The sequence below is a fragment of the Heterocephalus glaber genome, unplaced genomic scaffold (genome assembly GCF_053883595.1).
Source record: "Heterocephalus glaber isolate CG9 unplaced genomic scaffold, H.glaber_assembly_v1.0 deba00001461, whole genome shotgun sequence".
In the NCBI taxonomy this organism is placed as follows: Eukaryota; Metazoa; Chordata; class Mammalia; order Rodentia; family Bathyergidae; genus Heterocephalus; species Heterocephalus glaber.
Genome location: NW_028258308.1, coordinates 35252012 through 35271156, shown reverse-complemented (window position 1 = coordinate 35271156; position 19145 = coordinate 35252012). Strand labels below are relative to the sequence as shown.

Here is a 19145-nt window from a genome sequence, read left to right as displayed (position 1 = left end):
GGCAACAAAGAACACCACAGCATCAGGAGGAGAATGTTTTTGGTGACTGTTCTTTCTAGTCTTGACTTCTGCATTGACACAGCACATTCTTATCCATCTCTCCTCTTCCATTTATTTTTTCTCCTTTACCCTTTTCCCTCATCTCACCCTACTAATTAATATTGCTGAGAACACCAAGACATTTCAGAATCTTCCCTATGAGACACCAGTGTCATGAATGGTTCAAAAGACGCACAAATTACCACACTGGTGTACACCCCCACAGGGGCCAGCTCTGAGTTTCCAAATGCTTAGTATTATATATGTTCATTCTGTCTCAAGAGAGTGCTGGGTATTCTCAAATATGGAGCTGGAATTTGTGAAGACTTTGATATATTAAAGAAGTGATGCTATGTTAGGGAGGCCAATAAATCCAAACCCAAATGAAGGAAAAACTAGATTTGTTTAGTAAATGTCAGATTGGGTATTAAAATATCAGAACAAATTCAAAATGTGATAGCACAATTATAATGTGCCAGGGAGTCGTTTTCTCTACCACCTTCAATATTGAAATCGCTATCGGGTTATTTGACTGCAGGAAAACAGAGGAGGTGTAAAAATTCCCATGATGGGCTGGAGGGCTAGAGTGCAAGTTTCCGGGTTCTATCTTCAGAAAAGTGTCCCATGAGGAAGAAACAAGAATATTTTAAACCTGGAGGTATAAAGACTAAAGGACAAGCATTTTATTGTTGCTTTCAGTACTATGCTGTAAGCATGAATCTCCACCACAAACTCAGACCATCTAGAAATTATTGTTTTCTTTCCTTTAAATTGCTTTTGGCTCTGAGCCATCAAACTTCTGAGATAACAAGGAAATCCATCCTTTGTCTGCAATGCTATATCTCCTCACAAAAATGCTCATGGGTCTCAGTGCCACACAGACAAACACCCGCAATTCCATGCTTTGGTATACACTGTTTACCTACTGAGCTGTCTTTCAGGCCCCAAAGACATAGCTTTCCCCCATCTACTATCTTTGGTGCCAGGTTTGGAGGATGGGAAGCTTACAGAAGCGACAGAGGCCCGGCTCATCCAGATCCCACACAGCCACTGGCATTGGCCACCTCTGTAGGGCTGCCTGGGAACTAAGATGCAGGTCCTCACTACTGGTGGGACTCACCACTTTTGGCCTTTTCAAGCAGAAAGGGTGTAGGATGAACCACTTGAACTCTACCATGGACATTTTGATGTATTTACCGTATCACACATCTATCCATAATCAATGTCCTTTTTAAACACGTTTCAAAGTAAACTTCGAACGCCAGTGCTCTTTTTAATATTGATTTTTACAAGTAGCTTCTCTTTTTGTAAGTGAACTGAGGATGACTAGGAAACTGCCTTGATTATGAAGATAAACAGATAAACTTTCTGACTAGTTTTGAGTAGCTCCAACTTCTAGGTGGTTTTAGGAATAACTCAGGTCTGAAATATATATTTATTTGTTTTTGTCTGTGTATTGTGGTGCTGTGGATGGAACCCAGGGCCTTGCATATGTTAAGCATATGCTTTACCACTAAGCCATACTCCCAGCCCCTCATTTTATATTTAAAATGCAGTCATAGGGGTGAAGAGTTCTTCATGGCCCCAGTTAATTTTTAACGTTTCTAAATTATATGTTGTGTATCAAAGCAAAAAGAGAGAAATGTATCAGAAGTATGAGACACATCCCCTTGGTGCACATTTTAACATTTTTTGCACAATTACCCATGGACTATGCTCATTTTGGATTTTTTCCACACCCTAAATTTAGCAAGCTAGAATTATCTCTAAAGCACCACTTAAAGCAACCTTCTTGAAAGGAAGAATGCCGACAAGGGGAAATCTGTTTCCTCATGGTTAGAATGCAGTATCCCTAACTAAGTCATTTAGCCAAGAAGCAGAGTTTTACTATATGCTACAAAGACAGTAATCCAGCATATTCGTTACAGGTTTGTAAGAGTAAAAACTTATACACTCTGATTCAGAAATATGAGAAACACAGGCTCAGCTGCCAGGCAATGTATTAACAGGCATCCTTGCTTTGTGTATTTGGGAAATTGCGCACATTGAATTGAATAATTGCCTTCGAGGTGCCAGGGGGATTTCATTGTTTAGAGGAATTCCATGTTGAGTCTTTTTATGGCTAAAGCACACCTCCCCCTTTTTGGCAGTACTGGGGATTGAACCCAGGGCCTTGTGCATGCTAAGCAAGCTCCCTGCCTTTGAGCTACTCCTCTAGTGCCAAACCATTCTTTAAAGTGGAATTCAAAAACTTTTCTACTTTTTATTTTATACACTTTGAAACACAAAAATCTGCATTTTAATATTTATTTTTTGCCATTTGATATCAGAACACTTTATAGAGCACAGCTATTAATTAGAAGGAAGTAGTACCATCACAGGACCAGAAAACAAATTAATGTAATAGAATGGATACCCAGGGCTGGAAGGGAGGGTGACATGCATTTGTACATGCAAATTTAACCTCTGAGAACAGAGGAATTTTAAAAATAAATTTAAAAATTTTTTAAAGTAAGGCATGCTTACATAAAACAATTTGAAGTAATTTCTTTAAAGTCTTATTTTACAAAAAAATTCATGACATGGGCATGAATGAAGGAAGAGTGAGTCTGAATGAATGATTTTTGTTCAATTATTAGTTTTAACCGGGGAAGGGCTCCTAGCACTGTAGCAAAATCTCAGGGCTGCCCCTCTCTCCACCTCCTCCACCCAGGTTGACCTTTGAGTTTACTCCTTACATACTGTGGGCCCTGCCACACTCGTGGGCATTGTCATCTCGGTTGCCTTCCTCCCCATGACACGTCTCCTGTTGGTAGTGAACAGGTGAAATCCTCACTCCAGCCCACTTCCAGCTCTGTCCCCCAGAAGGAAAAGGAATCCATCAGAAAGTGGTCCATCCAATGGTTCATGGTCTCTTCTCAACCACACTAGATTTTTAGTTAGAAATGAGCCTTTCCTTACTACAGATCATTAAAAAGTGACAATGCCAACCAAAAAGGAGGGCAGGGGAGGACTCAGTATATGAAAAACAAAGGTTCACTGCCAACAATCATTGATGACATGCGGTTGTGTTTTAGAAAAATATGGGTATTTTCCCTTCTCATTATAGGATTAATTTATATAGTGGAATAAACAAAGCTAGTGTTGGAATCCAAAAAATGAGCTATAGCTTAGCTCTGCTTCTAATTAGCTGTGAGAGCCCAGCCTAGTTCCTCAATCTTTTAAGCTTCATTTCTCCAATCTGTAGAATGGAGAGAAAAGTAAAGGCCTAGAGTCCATTTAAGAAGACCATATATGCATATAATGTTAATATGTACCTGTTGTGAGTGTGGCACCAGGTCATGATGTGACTGTTATTTACCACCCTGAAGTTTTCCACACAGCTGGAAACATCTCTTAAGGAGCAACTAAAATAGGCAACAAGTGGTTTGTCCATTTCTACAAATCTTAGAATATTAGTTTATCAAAAAGTAAAGCACTGGGTCGGGGATTTAGCTCAGTGATTCCACTGCCTGCCTCAAAAGCACAAGGACCTGAGTTTGAACCCTAGTATCAAAAAAAAAAAAAAAAAAAGATGAAAAAAGTAAAGCATTAACTGTCATTGTAAAGCTAGAAAGAGTGACTTTAGTCAATAAGATATCTTACTTTAAGGTCCAGACTTTTGGGTCTGTCAGCAATAGGGGAGAAATAGTTTGATTTTTTTGTTTGTTTGATTGTCTGTTTTTAAGGGGAAAAGGGTTTATTTGGCTTACAGTTCATAGAGGCTTCAGTCCATAATCGGCTGGCTCCAAGGCAGGGTGGCAGAGGGACAATAGTTCAAAGCAGTGGAAGCAGCAAAAGGGAGCTTGGCAGTGCCTTTCTTCTCCTTTACTCTTATTCAGACTACTGGGATCAGGGCAGTGCCAAACCAATCACTCATGTGTAGTGGTTTAGTAATCATATGCCCTTAATTCTAGCATCATACACTCTAGATTCAGTTACCTATGACCGTATGAGGCTTTGAGAGGACTTCTAGATGAGTTTGGGGTATTTTTGAAGGTAAGTACAATGTGTCTTCAAGTGCTGGTGGGAAGCCAGGGAGCCAGAAGCCCAAAAGCCAGATCCTGCAGGAGGAATATTCTGATTGGAACAAATAAATACTTTCTGAAGGAAAAAAGGAAAGAAAGAAAAGCATAAACAAGAATGCATATGGAATTCTCAAAGTTATAATAATTATGTGCCACGCATGTTGGCCCATGCCTGTAATCCCAGCTACTCTGAAGGCTCAGGCAGGAGGATTGCAAATTTGAGGCCAGCCTGGGCAACTGTCTCAAAATAAAGTATCTAGGGATGTACCTCACTACTCCCTGTGTTCAATCATCTCTGTATTAAGAAAAAAAAAGTCATACTAATTACGAGCTATTACTGTTTCACAAGTCAAAGGGAGCTATGCCACCTAATAAGGGGACTACATGAAAAGTGTAAGAATTAAGAAAGCTTGCACATTTCCCCCTAACCATCCTAACCAATACAACTGCCCATTATGGAGCAGATTCTTTGTCACAGGTGCTGCATTTAGGATTTGCCTTCCATCACTGTACCAATAAAAAAGACCAAAATGGTTCCTAGTTCCATTTATGGCCTACCAGGAGAGATGGACATTAAACAAACACACACACATGCCACCATGGTAAGAGGAAAGAGGTTCATTTGGCTTACAGTTCATAGAGGTTTCAGTCCATAATCGGCTGGCTCCAAGGCAGAGTGGCGGCAGGGCAATAGTTCCCACCTAAGTTACACAGAAGTGTGGGGTAGGCACAGAAGGCCTTCTAAGAAAGGGATTTAAGTTGAAATCAGAAGAGTGACAGGAGGAGAAGCAGACAGAAGAGCATACATAAGCACTCTGAAGCAGTCTAGAGTCTATGGCCATACCACCCAGAATGCGCCCAATCCCATCTGAAGCAGACCAGAGTTTGGACCATGAAGGAACAAATCCCATGTAATTAGAGCTAAGTGAGAGAGTGGGAGGGGAGATACATGATGAGGCCAAGGGACACATCATGCAGGGCCGACCTAGTAGCCATAGTGAGGAGTTGTAATTTATCATAATGAGACTAAGCAGAGAAGTGGCATTTTCTAAGTTTTTAATAGAAATGGGATTATGGCCAAGAGTAGAAGACTATGGGAGAGGTTCAAGGGAGGTGGGCTTGGACTGAAATGGGACAGTAGCAGAAAAAAAAAAAAAGAAAAAGAAGAAGGTCAGGGGTGTGGGCCCCTGGGTTCAATCCCCAATCCTGGGGAAAAAAAGAGAACAAATTCAAGACACATATAGCTAAATGGATGCACATTGAGGACATACTCTTAAGTGAAGTAAATAGGACACACATGTGTAAATACTGAATAGTTTCTCTGGTGTAAGAAAATGAAACTGTAAATAAGGATCAAAATGAATAACTGATAATGTGAAATAGGAAGAAAAAGTCCAAAGGGGTAGGGGAAGTGGGAGGGTTAGGAATGAAGGGAAAGGAAAAAATATGAGAAAATAAAATGGAAACAAAGCCTTTGTAAATGGGGAAGGGTGGAGGAGTTGACGGGAGGGCAGGGGAATGGGGAAAAAATAAGAACCAGAATACATCATGTGAGGGTACAAATTCCCAATAATGAATGTAAATGTATTGTATACCTAAAATGTACCAATAAAAGAATTTAAGAGGAAAAAATAAAAAATAAATAAATAAAAATTAAAAAAATAAAGGACTGAGGAGACACCTCGGGGGTAGAATGGTTTGCCTAGCATGGATCCAATCCCCAGGACTAAAAAATACACATGTCAACTTGAAATCTGAAAAAAAAATTCAAGATACCTTTTGGAGATTAAAAAACAATAGGATTTGCTGATAGATTGTGTGTGGGGAGAGAGAATATTAGCAAGGACGACTCTCAGGTTTCGGGCTAAATAAGGAAAATAGAGGGATTATTTAAAGTAAAAATAGATAAATAGATTGCATCAAACTAATGAAGTTCTCTTCAGCAAACAAGTACAGAACATGGAAACATATTATAGAATGGGAGAATATATTTGAAAACTCTACATCTTAAAAGGCATTCAGAATACAAGAAACTCAATTCAATAGCCAATAATAATAATAATCCAATTTTTTTAAAGTAATTTTCAAACAGGGTCTCCCTGTTTAGTTCAATCTGGCCTTGAACTCACTATGTAGCCCGGGCTGGCCTTGAACTCACCATGATCCTCCTGACTCAGTCTTCCAAGTGCTGGGATTACAGGCATGCACCACCACACTGGGCTAATAATCCAATTTTAAAATAGGCAAAATATCTAAATAAATACCTCTTTTTTTTTTTTTTTTGTACCGGGGATCAAACTCGGGACCTTGTGCTTTCAAGGCAGGCCCCGGAACCACTGAGCTAAATCCCTGGCCCTAATAAACACTTCTTAAAAGAAGACATATAAATGACCCACAAATATATTCACTAATGATCAGGGAAATTCAAATCAAAACTACAGTCTGAGTAGAACAGAACAGAAATATCACTTCACACCAGTTAGAATGGCATTGTCAAAAGACACACAATAACTGCTTTCAAGGATGTGGAGAATGGTGAGTCTAATAAACAGTTGGTGGAAATCTGCCACAACATGGGTGAGCCTGCAGGACCTTAAAGTGAGACAAGGTAAACACAGAAAGGAAAATATTGCACAATTTCATTTATGTGAGAACGCAAAAAATTCAAATATACAGAGATCCCAAACAAAAGAGTGGGTACCAGGAGTTGGGTGGAGGACAAGGGGACTTATAGATCAGAGAATTCACAATAACATAATTGGGGGATGAACAAGTCTAGAAACTTACTATCCAACATTAAGACTATAGGTAAAATCATATGGTATATGGGATTCATGCTAAATAATATTTGAGCTATTCTTGATACAAAAGAGATACGTAACTATGTTAGATGATGAATATGTTAATTTTCTTCCCCATAGTAACCTTCTAATTATCTATACGTATCCCATTACATCATGTTGTACATCTTAAATATACACAATAAGATTTATTTTTAAAAATAAAAGGTAGAATAAGAAGCTTATAGAAGGCAAAGATTTAAAAGGGAAGATTCATGTTTTAGTTTAGAAATGTTTGGTTTACTTCTGAGGCATATAGAAGGAAGTGTCTGGTAGGAATTACAGAGCTGCTGCTCAGCAATGGGCATGTGCCACAGTTGGCAGGTGAACCTGGTTCTGAAGGCCCAGGGAAGCATGAGTCACCTCAGGGAGAAGGCTAGGCAGCAAGTAGAGAAACCCAGATAGACCAGAAAGTTGCAGAGGAACTGGGAGAGGAGTGACAGCAAGGAGGAGAACCAAGGAGCTGGGCTCACCACAAGCAAGAGAAGAAAAGATTTAGGGAGAGAAAAGTCAGGAGTCAAACACTGCTTTGTGGCTGGGGGTACAGCTCAGTAGAAGAGCCCTTGGCTGGGCACAAGAAGGCCCTGGGTTCCATCTCCAGCACTGGAAAAAAACATCAACAACAACTCATCACCACCAACAAAAGGTCCTTGGAGATCAAATAAGAGGGATATGAAAGAGACTACTAAACTTGGCAGTAAGGAGGCTGCTGGTAGCCAGAGTAAGAACAGTGTTGCTGGATTGGAGGGATGTTTTGGTGGGATGGAAGCAGAATTGAGTGTGCTGAAAAAGAAGTAAGAAGAGAAAAAAATTCCAAAAAAATGAAAAGAAGCAAAACAAGTGACTCTGAATGTATATCAAGATAGTCATGTAGCAACTATGTTAGCTAGGATTCTCCTGAGAAACAGAATGTATAGAGAAAATTTAAATAAAATTTGTAGGAGGCCATTGTTTGAGATGAAGCTCTCACACAGCCACAGCATGAAGCTAAAAATCACAATAGAGTCACTGATGCTAAAGTTCCACATTACCACACTGGAATGAAACTTTTATCTGACCCAAGAAACCAGGAGCAATAACAGCCAAATTTCCCAACAGGCCAGTTTAAGTTGGCAAGATAGTGATTTTCCCACTGCCTTAATGCTTACACAAAGAAGGTAGCCTGAAGTAACCTGACACTAACTGATTATTTATTTTTCTGTTATTCTGACCCCACCTTAAAATGACTGGTCTGCTTTGTGTTCTTGTAGTTCCTCTTTCTTCAGCCTTTTTCTATTTACAAGGGCTGATCAAAAATATAGTGTGTATTTAAAATTTTAAAAATTATTACAGTCAAAGACACATTGCCATTAATCTCCCTCAAGTTACTACCCCTCCTTTTAGACACACTTGTCCCATTGTTTTGCCACTTCCTGAAAGAGTTCTGGAAAACCTCTTCCTGAGTGTCTTTAGGATGTGTGATCAAAAATTCAGTGAATACTGCTGCTAAGTGACATCTAAAGGAAAGGCAGGCTCATAAAAAACATTAGTGTGTCCTCATCATCAAATCCACTGGATGTCATACCATGTGACTTCTAGCTGTTGCCCAAAGTTAGAATAACCATGAAAGCCAAATGTTTTGAATTGATTCAGGACATGGAGGTACTCCTGACAGTGAAACTAAAGACAATCATGAAAGAAGACATGCAGAACTGCTTCAGAAAGTGCCAAGAAAAATAGGATAAGTGTATCCAAAGCAAGGGGGATATTGTGAAGGAGATTCACAATAATGTGTCCTTTACTATAATAAATTTTTGTTAAGCAGTCACTGTATATAAAACCAACCTCTTTAGTTTAGCCAGTGAGAACACTCATTCTGTTTTATGGAATGAAGTATTGCTGGCTCTGTAATTGAATAAAGTCAATTAAGATCATTAAGCCATAGGCTAGGGGTATATTTCAGCAGTAGAGCCCTTGCTCAGTAGGCATGAGGCCCTGGGTTAAATTCCCAGAACCACACAAATAAGACACAAAATCATTACATTAAGTTGTGATTGTTCCCTTTAGCAAGAAATATATAAGAGGACATTTACGGTGAGAAGTGCCTCCCATGAATGCAGAGGCTGACAAGTCCTATGATTTGCTGAATGAAGGCTGGAAAGCCAGGGAAGCTGGTAGTGTGATTCAGTCTGAGTTGAAAGAAACACTTGTGTAAACCCCATAGTCCCAAGGCTCAAGGACTTGGAGACCTGCTGTCCAAAGACAGGAGAAAATGAGTGTCCAGCTCCCAAAGAGAGCAAATCTGCCTTTCCTGCCCATGTGTTCTATACTGGCCTCAGTGGATTGGAGCTGCCCACAAACACTGGTGAGGATGCATCTCCCTTACACAGTTCACTGGTTCAAGTGCCAATCTTTTCCAGAAACCCCCTCCCAGACCATCCCAGAAACAGTGCTGTCCTGGCTATCTAGGTGTGTCTTAACCAACCATCACAGCCATACTGAAAAAGCAAATGACTTGAAACAGTATTTTTTCAAAAATCTTTGTGCTAATATAATCACACTATATAGATATGCATTTCTTTTTTTTTAGATATGCATTTCTTATGACCTAAAAAACATCAAAATTCTATCTCAAATTAGTTCTTAGAAATGTACAACACCAGAGATTTAGCTCAGTGGCGTTGCACCTGCCTTGCAAGAAATGTACAATATCACACTTTAACTTTTAGTAGTTTAAGAAGTAGCTGAGGAAAAACAAATCATACAAGAAACTACAGTTTTGATCTTGTGTTATATCTTTGCTTTGTTTAAAAGCAGAACTTGTAGTAGTGCCAAACAAACCAAATATTCACAGTGTAGATATTAAAGTTTTACCTCTAAAGGAAGATTCAGTGTAGTTGATGCAAATACCATTGAAAGAACAGCAAAAGAGAACTTAATTATTGGGGCAGGAGGTATAGATGTGTTATATATATGTACCAACTCCACAGGAAGAATGAATCAATATGTGCTGCAAACGTGTACTAAAGAAAATGAAATTTTAAAAAAGACTGGGGCTCAGGGGGGATTTAGCTGAGTGGCACCACGCCTGCCTCTCAAGCAAAAAAAAAAAAAAAAAAAGATTGGGGCTGGAGGTATAGCTTAGTGGTAGAATACTTGCTTGGCATAAGCAAGGACCTGGGTTCAGTCCCCAGCACTGCAAAAAAAACTTAAACTAGGCTCAGTCATCTTATATTTAATGACAATATTATTGCTATTTAAATACATTTTTGTGTACATTTTTGGATAAAGCAAATACTTATGTTAATGTCATTACTAAGATTTTCAGTGAAAGAGAAGGGAGATATAAGTCTATTAAAGAAGTATAAGCCTAGAAGCAATGAAATTTCAGGAGCAATGGCATTTCACAGTTCAAACTGGCATTTGGATAGCATGTCCCCTTGGAAAGCACCAGAACTCTTTGAGGAATGGTTGACTCAGTCTTGGTATTCTGGAAGGCAAGATAACATTCCAAGATCATGCGATATGGTAACCAAGAGGGACAAGAAGCCCAAAATGAAAAGACTCTTGTTAGCAAAAGATGGGACAATTTGAGTTTGACAATGGAATAAAACTAACCACATCTACAAAGTTCCTTGAGATCTTATGAAACTGACAAGGACACCAATGACAAAACATCAGGTATTCATCCATAGTCACCAGGGCAGTAAATTCATTGCTGTAAAAACTGGTAATGGGGAAAAAAATCAAGCACTTATTCTGCTTTTCTTGTGTAAATTATATTTTGGGAAATCAAAAAACTAGTTGTTATGAGAAAGTTCCATTTAAAACATGTTCCAGGTTAAAATGCAAAAAGAAATATTAGAATTAGAAAATTACAATTTTGTAACTCTAATGCAGTAATAAAATTAAGCAATGATCATCTGTGGTAGCTAAAGCCACTAAGGGAAAGACTGATGAATAAATGTATAACATGGCAACCTATTAATAAAAGTCCCACCCCCAAAACACATCCTGCCTCTTTAAAGAAAATGGAGGAGACAGAGGATCAAATTATATATATCAAGTGTGATGTATGTAATTTATATTACATGGCTGGGGTTGCAGCTTTGGAGTAGAGCACTTGCCTAACATGTGGGAGGCCCTGGGTTTGATCCCCAGCACCACAAATAACATCATCATCAACAACAACAAAACTATCATAAAGTTTTAAAAGCTTGAGAGATATAACTAACTGCAAAATATCATTAAGAAAAAAATCATGCTGGGCCGGGGATTTAGCTCAATGGTTCCGCCGCCTGCCTTGCAAGCACAAGGACTCGAGTTCGATCCCTGGTACAAAAAAAAAAAAAAAAAAAATCATGCTAAGGAATGATAAATGAAGGATTGGGTACAACATGTACAGGTTCCTTGTTTTGTTTTAAGACTTTTTGCTGAGCAGAGAAATAAGGCAATTGATGGAGGGGAATATGGCAACATTTTAATGATGAAATTGAGCATTTGGGTGCAATAAACGGAATGATTAGTGACCCTGACACACAGTGGATGGTGAGGACGTGCGCGCTGAACTCCCCGGGCAGCCAAAGAAGGTAGGGGAGGAAGAAGATGACTACAGACCAAGCGGTGGACGCACTACAACCGCTCTTGGTCAACGTCGGGCCCACCTTTGGCAAGAAGGGCCCAGGGCCAACTCTTAAAGTCTATGAAATCCTGGCTTTCCCTAATAAAGCCACTTTTTCCAGGCTAAATACATACATTCACACATACATACATGGAATGATTGACTAGAGAAGAGAGAAAGGGATTACTACTGGGGTGGGAGCCTCAATAAAAAGCATCTGGGCAGGATCTACCTCCATGGAAGGAATCGCCTTCGGGTAAGACTTTCTTAGATCAGTGATGTCGAACCTTTTAGAGACCCAGTGCCCAAACTGCAACCCCAAACCCACTTATTCATCACAAAGTGCCAACACTGCAATTATACCTGAATACTGACTCGCCAATGCGCAAACTAGGAGGAGTCGCTGACTCACAGCTCCAGCTCCTCCTTCCCGAGCATGCGCGTGGCCCCTGTGTGCACTGTTAACCCATGCTCAGCTGCTAGGGCGATGCTGGGGCCACCTTGCCCGTCTGCACACAGAGTGCCTTGCGCCTGCCTGCTGCGGACCCAGCCATAGATTTGCCTCCACTGTTTTAGATCATGTACCACTCTAATAAATGATGCTTGTAGCAATCCCAGACTAAGAGCAGAGTGAAATAGATCCTAGAGTTTTAGGAGGAAAAGCACACTGGAGATGTAATGGAGTTTCATCACAGTGACAGTGAGTGGCTGGATTCAATCAACTTTTCAACATGGATATATGCCTTTTGTTATTTTAATGGACATTTCATGTTTACAAGGTTCTTACATTTACAGCTCTCTGCAATTTTTCAAAGGATTTTGTTCATTAAGATTCATTTGGTGCAGCCAGGTGTGGTGGTGCACACCTGTAATCCCAGTACTTGGGAGGCTGAGGCAGGAGGATCACCACGAGTTCAAGGCCAGCCTGGGCTACAAAGCAAGATCCTGTCTCACCCCATCCCCACCCCCAGCACACACATGTTAGTTGTTAGTAAAATGAAGGGAGCAGTACTTCTCTTTCACTTTCTCTCATTTTTGTTTTTCCTTTTGAAGAGATTTTTTTCACCCAAAATTGTTAATCATATTGTCTTTGGAAAGCTGAGAGGTTTTGTTTAATATTTAGTTAAAAATTCCCTAGAATCTGTTGTAGTTTTCTGTTTCTCCTTCAAAAATATTTTAGAATTTAATCTATTCATACATAAACCTACTCATACATATTTTATATAAGTGTGCGGATATAATCAAATATGTGGTAAGATTGAAAAATACAGTGAATACTAAAATTTAAACAAAAATTTATTACAGTAGAAGTGTATGTTTTGTTTGTTTGCTTGAAATGGGGTCTTGCTTTGTAGTTCAGGCTTGCTTTGAACTGACTACATAGCCCAGGCTGGCCTTGAACTTGCAGCAATTCTCCTGCCTCAGCCTCCAGAATGTTGGGATTACAGGCAAGTGTCATTATGTCCAGCTTCGTGAGTGTCATTAGTTGCACTATTGTGACTGCCTCCATGTACTGAATTAATTCAAAACATTTGCTTTTCATGATCATTTTGACTTTGGGGAAGAACCAGAAGTTTCATTGTGCCAGATCTGGTAATAAGGTGGTTGAGGACGCCACATAATGTTTTCACAAGCCTGCCTATCTGTTGGATGGCATGTGGCAGCTGTGTTCACTGGATTCTTGCTCACAGTTTGTAAAGATATTTATGAAAGGAGACTTCTGGAACTGCTTTAGGAAGTAGCAAGAATGATAGGATAAGTGTGTGTTCAAAGTGAGGAGAGTGGTATTTTGAGGGGGATTAGTGGTAGAGTGTCTTTTTTTTGTAATAAATTTTTAAAAATTTAAATATTCACTGCATATTTTGATCACTCCTCTTATGGTTTGTGTTTAGATGTTCCCCCAAAGCCTCATGAAGATGAGGTGAGACTTTCTTTTTCAGAGGTAGTGGAATCTGGAATGTGTGATGCTGGGGTTAAGGTCCCGTGATTAGTAAACCACTACATGTGAATGATTAATCTGGCACCACCCTAATCCCGTAGTCTGTGTGGGATAAAAGAGGCACAAAGACTCTGTGAAGGTCCCTTGCTACCTTTGATGCTTTGTGCGGGCATGTTATTTCTCCTCTGTGGTGCTTATTTGCCATCACAGCCTTCAAACCAGCCGATTATGGATGGAAACCTCTATGAATTGTAAGCCAAGTAAACCCCTTCCTCGCTAACTTTGGGTGTTGGGTATTTTGTCTCAGCAATGAGAGAAAAGTAGCTAACACAACCCCTTACATATGATTGATGGAGAAGTGTTTTGCTCTGTTTTGTTCTCATCTCCTCCATCCTCCTCAAGGTCTCCCTTCCTGGACACCATCCATCCTACCTCTCAAGGTCATCCATCATGCTGAGGACCTGGGAAGCATCTGTTCATGTTTGCTCTTTATCAAGCTGTTCACCTCCACATACATGTGAATCTCCATGTACAAAGCATTTTTAAAGTAGTGTCTTATAACCTGGCATTCAAAATATCTCTTGCATGTTACATGCACCATTCAACAGTGTCATCTGGTTTATCTTCAGATCATTCCCTCTAGAGAACATGGCTGGAAGATTCTGCAGTGTGTCTGTGCATTGTTGAGCCTCTACTTTGTTGTGTTCAAGTTTTCGTTCTGCAAATAGTGAGGCAGTGAACTTATTTATCCTTGCAGTCTTGAACGCATATCTTTACATATGATTGTTTACTAGTCAAGGAGAGGAAGGTAGATGTGGAAATGAATGCCTCCTCCATGAATTTAAATTATGAGCATTGAATATACGGACGGGTATAGTGTAAAGACCAACCCAGAAAATAATGGGGTTTTTGTTGTTGTTTTTTGAGACACGGTCTTGCTATGTAGTTCAGGCTGACCTCGAACTCACAGCCATCCTCCTGCTCAGTGTCCCCAGCCTGGGGTTACAGGAGTGCTACAGGCATGTGCTACCATGCCCAGCTGACAATACTGGTTTTAATTCTCCTAGGACTGTGGACTCCCTTAGGTCGCTGCCTTGAGATATGATGAGTGTCATTTACATGGTGTACAATGACAGTGACATTCCAGGATTATGTAACTGCATGGTTTGGAAAGAGAATGGAGTGGTGACGAGCACAAGCTTTGGAGTGAAATAGAACCGAGTTTAAGTAGCAGCTCTTGCTGCTTTCTGCTAAGCTCTTGGGCAAGTTACTCAACTTCTTAAAGCTTTAGTTTCCTCATTTGCAAAATGGAAATAATAATGCCAGTCTCAGAAGGTTGTGAGGAGGAAATGTATCACAGCCCTCAGTGGGGGGCCTGGTGCTCAGTCAGTGTGACAAATTGTTATCAAATGGCTTCATTACAGCTCTTTCCCACAACTACTATGTCATTATGTTCCCCAGCAGATGAAAACCCATTGAAGGCAGGAAGTGTATCTAATTCATCTTCACATCTTTAAGTATTTAATTTCTAACTTGGTTTTCCTTCCTACTTACTGCCTTGTGTCTTTTGCTTAGTAAAATAAGTACTGATTAAAATAAGAGCAATAACAACAATTTTTATTATGAATAATTTCAGACTTACACTAGAGGGACCAATGAAGCAGAGAGGAAGAGAAAAGGACTGAGATGCCGCAATCACCTTCAAGGTCATGCCCCCAATCACAAGGTTCTCCTAGTAGGCCTGTGTCTTAGTTACTTTCTCTTTGCTGGGACAAAATATCAGACATCCACAAGTTAAATGATGAGAGGTTTATTTTAGCTTACAGTTTACAGAGATTTCAGTTTATAGCTGGCTAAGACAGGGCAGCATAGCAGAGGAGAAACAGTCCATGGCATGGTAAGCATGAGGCAGCACATCTTCCTTCTTTCCCTTTTTATTCTATCCAGGCTGCAAGCCTATTGGTTGGTCCCACTCACACTCAGGGTGGGTCTTCCCTCTTTAGTAAGTCTATCATCCACACCTAGAGCTATGCTAAACTAATCAGTGGACTAATCAAGTATTATACACCCATGATCCAGTCACTCCCAAAGACCTCACCTATAAGTGCATGAGGCTTTAGAGAGGACATCTAGATAAAGCCATAATAGCCTGCCATAGTTTAGATAAGAAACCTTCTTCAAAGGCCTATTAATGGAAGGTTTGGTTCCCAGCCAGTGCAGTTACTGGGAGGTCCAGCCCACTGGGAGGAAGTTAGACCATTAGGTATGTGCCCTCAAAGGGAATATTGGAACACCAGCCCCTTTCTCTTTCTGCTTCCTGACTGTTACAAGGTGAACAAGTTCTTTTGTCATGTGAACCTCCTAGGATGTGCTGCCTCATCACGGCCTCCAAGGTAATAGGGTGAAATGAGTATGGACTGAAGCCTCCAAAACCATGAGCTAAAATAAACCTTTCTTCTTGGCTGATTGATTGATTTAAGATAAGGTCTCACTTTGTACTTCACACTGGCCTTGTACTCACTTTGTATTTCAGGCTGGCCTCAAACCTGTGGTGATCTTCCTGCCTCAGCCTCCCTAGTGCTGGGAGTAGAAGAGTGTGCCACCACGCTTGGCACCTAGCTGAGATATATTTTAAAATTTAAAATCTAAGCCAGGCATTGTGCCACATGCCTACAATCCCAGTACTCATGAGGCTGAGGCAGGAGGATCATGAGTTTGAGGTCAGCCTGGGTTACATATGAAGTTCAAGGCTGGGCTGGACTATATAGTGAAACCCTATCTCAAAATAAAAAACAAACAGATGAAAACTTAGTATCTGTATCAGTTCTCCCGCCACTCTACTTCTCCATAATATTACTTATTAAAGAAACTAGGTAATTTGTGGGATTTTCCACACTCTTAGCTAGACTGATGATACCATACTACCTTGTTGTCTTCTGTTTCTTACCCTCCAAATTTCTTATCATCTGGTAGTCAGTTTGGTAGCAGTTTGATTACATTCAGAGTCAAGTTGTGTACAAGGATAATTCATAGGCAGTCTGTGTATTTCCTTCCTGTTCTATTACATCAGGTGACATACTTCAGCTGGTTGTCTCACTTTCAGTGATGTTAACATAAATCAGTGGGTTCAAATTTTGTTAGCACAATCTAGCCATTATAAAGTTTCTCATCCACCATTCACCTTGTAACTTGAATGGCCATTGATGATCGTTGCCTATTCCAATACTTCACAGGGAAGAAATAATGACTTTCTAATTATCCAATTCTCTTGCATTTATCACCTTTACAAATTATTTAGGTAGCTTGAAATATTTAGTGAATAAATGCTTAATTTCTTCTCTTTTTTTTTGGTACAGAGGATTGAACTCAGGACCTTGTGCTTGCGACGCAGGTTCTGGAACCACTGAGCTAAATCCCCGGCTCAATTTCTTCCTCTTATTTACCAGTTTTTAAAATATAATTGGTTGCTTAGGTGATCAAAAGATGAATGATGGGGGATTTTAAGTATTACCATGAATTCATTGATTTGTATATATTTAATATGTGTACTTCATATTATTCTTTTCCTGTCAAATTGTTCCATCTTTAGCCAAAGGGGACGATTTCATCTTGATTCTTGGGTTCTTTTGGCAGTCACCTTGATTTCGGACATAACAGAATGCCAGATTAATCTTGTGTGATTCCTCTTTCAGTTCCAAAATTAGGCATTCCTTAAGCAAAGGATGATGAGTCCCATATTAGTGACAAAGGGCATTTCCACATGAATTGGGACACTGGTGATGCTCATCGCTAGTGCTCATTGCTTCTTGGGCTTTTTAGTGGACATAACTAATATATACATATTTTATAGTGAGAAAAATTAATCACGAATTCATACTGACGTTGCCCATTCAAATTTCAGATTATCCAATTTATACCTAATTTCATTTGTTTAATAATCTCTTTTATCTTTAATTGAAAGTTTGGATACTAATTTTAGATTTTCACTTATTTGCTATTTTATATACACATGTTATAGATAATACACATAATAGCATCTGGATAATAATACCATTATACTACTAAATGTAGTTTATTTCTTTGCCATCCTCTTTTGTCCTTAGCATATGTCACACTACGGACATATAGTCAAATTAATGAGCTTTAAAGTCAGTTTCCTACTTCTCTATGAGGTCATACCAGTCAGTCAATAACCCCTTTGATTTTTTTTTATGGTACCGGGGATTGAACTCAGATACTTGAGCTTGCAAGGCAGGTGGCGGAACCACTGAGCTAAATCCCCAGCCCTCATTTTGATTTTTTTTGTCTTTAGGAAATGTTTTGTTATTTTCTTCAAAAAAAAAAAATTATACATGAGGCCCCGAGTTCAAACCCCAGTACAGCAAAAAAATAACATATTTACATGATTCCAAACTCAAAACTATAAATTGCAGGGTACACAGAGAAGTCTAGTTTCTACTCCTATTTTCTTCACTCTGTTCTGCTTATATGTAATGTTTTTATTAGTCTGTAATTTATACACCATTGCTTCTCCTTTAACCTAAGGAAATGCACACACCATTGTCGCTTTTGCCCAGGTTTCTTACAAGAAGGGCAGAGTGTGCACGGCCACGAGCCTGTGCTTTTCGCTTAATACATCTTTCAGCTCACAGTACAGCAGAGATGGTCCTCTGTCCCTGAGCGGCTGCGCAGAGCTGCATTGTGTGACGTAGAAGTTTATTCAGCCAGTCCTCTGGAGATGGACATGTGGGCTCAATAAACGTTTACTGCATGACTAAATTGTGCCAGGCACTAGGGATAAAGACGTGGCTGCTGGTTGCAGGAAACAGTGTAGAGATGGTGAACTCTACAATATGAGTACTTTCCTCACACCCAAGGGCGAGCTTGGATCTACTTGGATCCACAGGAGGCAGGGGAACAGGGAAGAAACGCTCACACACGAAGGCTACAATAACTGCCTGTTGATCGCATCATGCTCCGCGTGGGTCTTTATACGGGAAAGTATCAGGAGATGGAATTGTCAAGAAAATCTTAAGTGCCACCAATTGGTCAGAGAAGGGAAGACCAAATGAAAGAGCCTGAGAGGGAATATCCTAACTACCAAATCCTCCGGAAAAAGAAAATGTTAATACCCCGGTATAGAACTTTCCTCTGACCATCATTCTAAGAATCAGTTTACACATATTTAAGTTCCAGGCATCTCATAACAATTCTGAGGTAGGTTTACCTATCATTACCCACGTTTCCTCCTCCAACTGAAATATCCAAGTACAGACCTCTGGCTTGCCAAACTTTTGCCCCAAGGTCACAACCAGAAGCTAAGCGGGACAGGACCCCACCCCCAACGCAGAACCCCACCACAAAACCACATTGTACTTGTAGAAAAGTTAAAAGAATCCTCCAAGTTCAGATCAGACGGGTAATGTGCCGACACCGTAACAAGGTTTGAGGGAGGCACATCTCACGCATACAGCATGAACACCCAATCATCACACTCATGAACCGAAGGATCGTGGAAGAGCTTCCGTTACGAACACCCAGGTATATGTCACCAATTTTACAGAAAGGGTGACCACCATAGTGCAGGCAGTCAGTCTTTATATACAATCTTCTATGCAGTTAAAAATTAGCGTTGCTATCCCTGATAATTCTTTTGTTTT

At 39.9% G+C, this 19145-nt stretch overlaps 1 non-coding gene across 1 annotated transcript; it reads right to left on the bottom strand.

The window, feature by feature from the left end:
* Positions 1–18894: 18894 nt before the first annotated feature.
* On the bottom strand, positions 18895–18996 carry LOC147826795 (small nucleolar RNA U13). Its single transcript, XR_015438769.1, has one exon. It is a non-coding gene; the product is annotated as a small nucleolar RNA U13 (small nucleolar RNA).
* Between the last annotated feature and the right edge of the window lie 149 nt (positions 18997–19145).